We start from the raw sequence: 7,392 nt of genomic DNA on the forward strand, positions 1-7,392 counted from the left end.
ATTTGTTCAATGCAGTTACCTAGCCCTTGTATGGGATTATAGTCCCCTGGTGACATAGTTATGTAGATGTGTGTGTCGTCTGCATAATTATGATAACACACTTTGTTGTTTTCCATAATCTGAGCTAGTGGAAGCATGTAGATGTTGAACAGAAGAGGCCCCAGTATTGAACCTTGGGGAACACCACATGTCATTTTAGTCAGCTCTGATGTGTAATCAGCTACAGACACAAAGTATTCTCGGCCCTTCAAGTAGGATTCTAACCAGTTAAGTGCTGTGCCAGAGAGTCCCACCCAGATTTTTAGTCTTTCTAGGAGTATGGCATGGTCGACCGTGTCGAATGCAGCACTGAGATCTAGTAACACTAAGACTGAACTTCTGCCATTGTCTATGTTTAAGTGGATGTCGTTGAAAACCTTAACAAGAGCAGTTTCAGTGCTATGGTGCTGTCGAAAGCCTGACTGGAAAACATCAAAGCAGTTATTTACGGCCAAGAAGTCGGTCAGCTGTTGGAAAACCGCTTTTTCAATTATTTTACTTAAAAATGGGAGGTGTGATATTGGCCGATAATTTTTCATCGTTGCGGAGTCTAAACTAGCCTTCTTTAGGAGTGGTTTAATAATTGCAGTTTTTAGGGCTTGTGGGAAGACACCTGAGAGAAGGGATGTGTTTACAATTTGTAAAAGATCAGTGGTCATGCAGTTTGAAATATTTTTGAAAAAGTGTGTTGGTAGAATATCCAAGCAGCAGGAGGATGACTTCAGATGTTGTATAATGTCTTCTAGGCTTCTACGGTCGATTGAATGAAATTGTGTCATGATATTTGAATGGATGTTATTCAGAGATCGGGACAACACATATCCTGTGGTTGGTGTGGAGGCACTGACTGCTTGTCTAATTTTCTGAATTTTGTCAGTAAAAAAGGAGGCAAATTGATTGCATGCCCAAGTGGATTGGAGCTCAGCAGCTACCGACACTGGAGGGTTTGTTAGCCTGTCAACAGTAGCAAATAAGGCGCGTGTATTGTTCTTGTTTTTGGTTATAAGTTTGCATGTTTACTGTTGTTTCTTCGCAGCCTCACCTTTCTTTTTCTATAAACTTGCAAGACAGGAATTGAGACGGCTAGCTGCATGCAGGGCCCCGACTTTTCCTGGAGAGAGTCATTGGTATCATTAGCCTTGTAGCCTGGACCCAGAAGATATCAATTATTTCCTCCATCTGGTAGGGGAGACAGCGGACGGTTGTAGAGCCGTCGGGGAGTGTGAAGAGGTGTGTGTTTGGTTCCAGCCAGGGGCGGACTGGCCATCGGGGATACCGGGGGAATCCCCGGTAGGCCGACGGGGTTTGGGCCGGTCTCTGACATCGCCGGCCCCGACTATATTATATGCTTCACAGAACACGTTCAATTGACTCTAATACCGAAAGTCAATAATCAGTGAAAACTGTATCAACAGTATAAACTGACATTATACTACTCCTCGCGATCTGAGACGCCATAGCACGGCTGGACACTACGGTGCTTTTAAAAACTTTTCTCCATAACCGCGGTCTGCGCCGTGCGCTCGTGCCGGGCGACGGTCGGGGCGGGGCCGGCGCAGGTGCGAATGGCCGCCGTAGACCGGCGAAATACAGGGGCGGCTCGACTGTCACGGCGTCCATGAATCGAGAAGGACTTCTTACTGGAACTGAAACGATGTACTGGGATTAAATTCTTTGTCAACAAAGAATTTGGTAAGTGACAAACTGCGTTTGTTTTTTTACATCTGCAGTAACGTTTTTATGAATGATATTTGATGGCTCGTGCTCTTGTGTGGTGGAATGCGTGGATCCGCTGCAGGTCTGCTGGATTGATGTGCTTTGTTGTCATATGAATATATGTGACTGGTTCTTATGACTTTGTGGCTGTCATTGTGTTAATTACGTTGATTTGACCATGCGTTGTCAGTTATTGACGTAGCGTCCCGTCACGGATTCATGTATCTGCAGCTTGCGTCACTCGCTCAGAGACAAGCCGTTTTGAGTGCGAGCTAGCAGCATGGCACCGGTACCAAAACGTAAATCCTTTAAAGGTGGAGCTGAAAAGCTCAGGGAGAAAAAGAAGAGATATCTGGAGGAAGGTGCATCAAAATATTTAAAAATCTCTGACTTATTTGGGAAATGTTGATAAAATTAGCTTATATACAGCTTAATCAGCAGCTAGCTTATATGCAGCTTTAAGTAGCAACTAGCTTATATACAGCTTTAATCAGCAATTAGCTTATATACAGTTTAATTAATCACTAGTATATTTGTAGTTTTAATAACCATTACCTTATGAGGCTTTATTAACCACTCACGCATTACCCACAGCACACACTAGGGCCAGGAAGAAGCAGGAGAGAGATTACAGACTTAACTGCGCCACAAGGAACAGGACGCCATCTTCAGATAGATAAGACAGGAACAATGGACAGTGAGATTCAAGAGAGGGACAACGCCCCATCAGAGCCCAACTCTTGACAACTTGTTTCTCAGGTCCGTTTTCATGCAACATTTCACGCACACTGATGGAAGCCAACGCCTTCTGGGAGGGGCCAAGGTGGACGGACGTCCACGGCCTCCATCCAGGTGTCATACACATACAAATGTGCCACGCCTGCATCTTTGACTTTGACCAATGTGTATCAAGGGGTGAAACCCTTTATTAAGCTTCACACTGCCGTGTTGAAGTGTGTTCTGATGGTGGATCTCTGCGAAGTGAAACTATTAGAAATCCCATGCATGTTTAATTGCTGGGCTGAATAACTCTGTTGATAAATAAATCTATTGCTTTGATATAACTATACGCCTCTGAGAGCTTTCTGTTTCATTCTTAAACCCGCTCTAAGTGTGAAAGACAGCTTTATTTTCACAACAAATTGGTGGAGGATGCGTGGGCAACTTTGATACGGAGCATCGGGTTGGAATGATAACAGGCCTCTCTTTGTGATTCCAGATAAAGGTGCATCTCTCCCCTGAGGCTGGGAACCCGATAATTGCCATCGGAGCGAGCTTGCAGTTTCGGGGAGTCTGATTCGTACCGGTACAACATCTCAAGGTAGGCAGAAACCTATTTAACTGAATTCTGCAACATTGTATTCATAGACATAATCCAAATTTTATCAGACTATCCGAACTGTGAGTATTGCATAGTCATAGAGTACTTGTAAGAGTAATTACACTGCAACAGAGTTGTTATACAGCCATTTGGGGGGTCTGTACATATGCGTGAATGAGTCCAGCAGAAAACGTCAAATAAAGGCGAAAAAATTGCGCTCTTGTGATAGCGTAGATGTGAGGTGATGTGAGCCGTGTCACGCACCTGTTCGCTGTCACGCGCTTCGCGCTGAGCACTCAAATTCATATCACAAATGGCGTAATTTTTAACGTATTTATGGGACGTTTTGGGCTACGAAGAAATTGTATAACATGACGGGGATATATGTATATGTCATTGATGTCATTGATAAACTGTATTGAGAAAATTGACTGTGAAATACCCGTATTAAGACCTCCGAGTCCTAGGACATTAACTCGTGTGTGGCGTTCAGTGGAAAATAGTGTTACTCTGCTTAGAGTTCCCTTGACGAAGTTTCTGGACGAGAGCACAGAATTTAATTGTATCGGTGTGTCGTTAATAACGGACGAGATTAATGAAAGTAGCCAGAACGTGTACAGGTCCAGAGAAGAGGCCTAGGCTATTTAAAGTGTATTAAATTGTTGTGTTGATATACTGTCATACTGATACACTGTTATACTGATCTACTGTTGGTGTAGTGGTAAGCACAGCGGTCTTCCACGCGGTAGGGCCGTGTTCGAACCCCGGCTGTAACTTGTATTTTACAAAACGCAGCGGCCGTTGTGATGTATTAAAATAGCGCTGTTTTGTTTTGTGTGTAAAATAGGGAAAGAATTGATTATAATCTGACTGTTTTTTGGTTGCTGAAAAAGCAGTTTGTCATTTGCGTCGTGGTCGAAAGATCAGCGATGCCACAGTCGGTTTGCTGAGTTTGAGTAAAAAGAAATTGCTGTTGAAATACGCTGATGTCAAATAGTGTGTCTGAAAAAGAATTGTTCATCTGTTCATGTTTTAATTTGTGTTTATTAATGGATTGTATTTGTGCCACTTCCTTCTGAGACCGTGTTTGTGATTTCTGCGTATTTCTGAGAAGGCAGTGTATGGATTCAGTTTTGTTTGAATGAGTGTGCGTATTTGAAGCGTACATGAGAGAGCTGAGAGCTGTTGCTGAGTTAATGATCGTGCGTTCCGGTGAGAGACAGACAGCTGAGGCCTTGAATTGTGGCTGAAAAATGTTCGTGTGTGTCTAAAGTTTGATGTCCAGTGCCGCAGAAAACACACATTATACACAAGCGTTGCATTCACACACACACATAAAACACTGGAATAGACTGAGAGACAGCTGAGGGTCAATACACATGTCAGCTTTATTGGAGTAGTTATAAAGACTATATGTATAGTGGAAATTGTGTTTCATAGGGGCCGTCAGCAAAGTTTATTGCGGAAACAGTGCATGCATTCATTCAGCCAGACAGACAGCCTGTGGGAAAGTAAGGGAGTGTCAGCTTTCCTGATAAGAAAGCACAGGTGCGGCCTTGAATTGTGTCCGACTGCAAGGACAGAGAGCTGAAGACAATTAAAAAAAAAAAGAAAAAAAAAAAGGGGGGGGTTATGAGCATGCTGTCTGCCTTATAAAACATCGCATTACAGCCATTGATTGAGTAATTAAAAACATAGCAGTTCACACCTAGCAGGGGTGAATAGGGGGATTTGTAAATAAAATACATTCATACACTGTTAAATACTATGCGTTATACTTGTAAAGCTTATATTGCGGAGTTGTGAGGTCACTGTATGTAGGTCAAAAACGCCGAAAGGGGCATTCCGTCATCCTTTCGTACGACAGGAACAGATAACAGTGACCCTGAAAGTAACTGCTTGCTTAAACCATCAGATTAGGGCTGAAAATTGCCATCTTAGTATAGTGGACAAGAGCTCTTGTATCTATTCACACAGAGACTTCGAAATAAATTTATAACTGTACAGTTTTCGTTCTCTTCACCTTACGTGTTACTAATAAAGTCGATCAGCATTTCACACACACTGACGTTCCAGAGAAAGCAAGGTTGTGGACGTGAGCCAGTGTGAATGAAGCTGCTCAGAGCTCAAACATGTCATTTGAAGGCATAAAGAGAAGCTTTGGCTCCCTCTGCTGGCACTTCACGAACTAAAAAAAAAAAAAAAAAAATATATAGAACATTTGACATGAGTTTTGGCTCTTTCTGTGGCCACTTCAGGAACTGCAACAGGAACAGTGGACAGGAGCTTTGGCTCCATCTGGTGGACATTTGGGAATACTGATTTCAGATTTTATTGCATATTTGCAGAGGAAGAAATCATGGCAGCAAAAGTCACCACTTATCTGTGCAACTTGGAGAATGCAGTCCAGGATCAGAGCAGGATGAATGGAAGAAGCAAACTTTGGCCAGTGGAACAACAAGCGTACAAAAGAATGATAAAAAGATGGAAAGCTAAAGACATTTGGGATGGAGAACGGCTGAATTGTCCCCCAACAGAAGAGGAGGTGCAACAGATGAGCAAAGAAGTGATGAGACACTATGAAGAGAAGAAGAAAGACTGGCAGGACAGAAATCCTAGATATCTAAACATGGGAAAAAGAAAAGCTTCGAACCAAGCGGCTGAAGAAAAAGGCGTGTGGCCTTACATCAAAAGGTGCTTCGACTATGACAACAAAAAGATGGACAGGAAGCCGACTCCCACTGGACAACAACAACAGGAATGGATGGAGCAGGCTGGCAAAGATGCATGGGACAAGATGACGCTGGAAGCTGAAGCAGCAAGCTCACCACTAGAGGCCGCCAAACACAGCAGAGGCATGTTTCCGGCCCTAGCACCCTCATCCACAGCCCCTCCCCCATATGCCAACAATCCGTTCGCCCCAATCGACAAAGACAAGCATGAGCATGAACAAAGCCAACTGTACCCTGATCTGCCACCTCCACCTCCAGATTATGTCCCCACAAACCCTTTCGTGCAGGCTCCAGTAAGACCAATAACAAAGGGGTTCCTGAAAGGCATCTTCGCACTGGAAGGAGGAGAGCTGCAGATACCTGTCTCAGTAGAGGAAAAGGAGAGAAGAAAAAGGGCGAAGCAAGTTGAGAAGACTGTGGGCCACCTGATGACTCACCTTGGCGCCCTAGGGCTGCCAAACACACCCGGACCTGCAACTACACCAAGACCAACTTTCAAAGCACACAACGGGCCAAGCTACGATGCTTTCGAATTGACAGACACACTCGAAACTCTGCACAGAGTGACCAACTCAATCAGAGACCGTCAACAACACAGACAAGAAGACGACACACAAGGCGAAATTGAAATCCTGGAACAACAACTGGAGGAGCTCACAAAGCAGGAAAAAGAGCGTGCAGCAACAGCATGCTATGCTCCTTACAAGGAGGCTAGGGGACATGCTATACCAGAAACGAACCTGTGGGTTCCTGGTTCAGAGGAAGAGGAGGAGCTGATCGAACTAGCTGCACCGACAGCCAACGAACACGCATGGCCACAAACACATGAAGTACAGAGGCTAACGCTGAATGGAGATTTCACAGGATATGCCACAGACCCATCAACAACGCGCAGTGGAAAACAATATCGGCCTGAATCACGTCAGATGCCACTCAGAGCAGCTCCAACAGTTGCAGCCCCGCGCCAGATGGCATTTACTCCCTTCTCCTTCATGGACATGACAACACTGCTGGCCGCACTGCCTTCACTGACTTCAGGAGCAGAGCCATGGCTAGACGAGCTAGATAAATACACATCGACCTACGAACTGGCACTTGGTGACTACAGAGGCCTGCTGGCCAGAGCATCAGACCCGCACACACTGCTAAGGCTTGAAGCCGAAGCACTAACCACAAACGTGCCGGACCCCACGCCCATAGGTGGTGTCAGGCAGGCACTACATCGGGCCTTAAGGAGAGAGTACCCCACCCCAATAGACCACAGCCAAATGTCAACCTTCATGGCCAAGCCTGGGGAGGCTGCTGCAGATCTCCTAGCTCGCGCTGAGCAAGTATGGAGAACAACATTTAGAGAATCCCCAGATGCATCTCAGACATCATTGGCACTCTGGCGGAGCATGGTGACCAAAGGGTTGCCTGCAAAGGTAAGAGAGGCGATTGAAAACACCGTGGCCATCGCCTCCTTCACTCAACCTGCATGGAGAGAACATGTACTGCATCACTATGATAAACACAGAACAGCTGTTGAAGCCTCAGATGTGGAGCTCAAGGCACTGCAAGTGGCACTCATGAAGAGACAGCTGG

Source organism: Melanostigma gelatinosum (genome assembly GCF_949748355.1).
Source record: "Melanostigma gelatinosum genome assembly, chromosome: 21".
NCBI lineage: Eukaryota > Metazoa > Chordata > Actinopteri > Perciformes > Zoarcidae > Melanostigma > Melanostigma gelatinosum.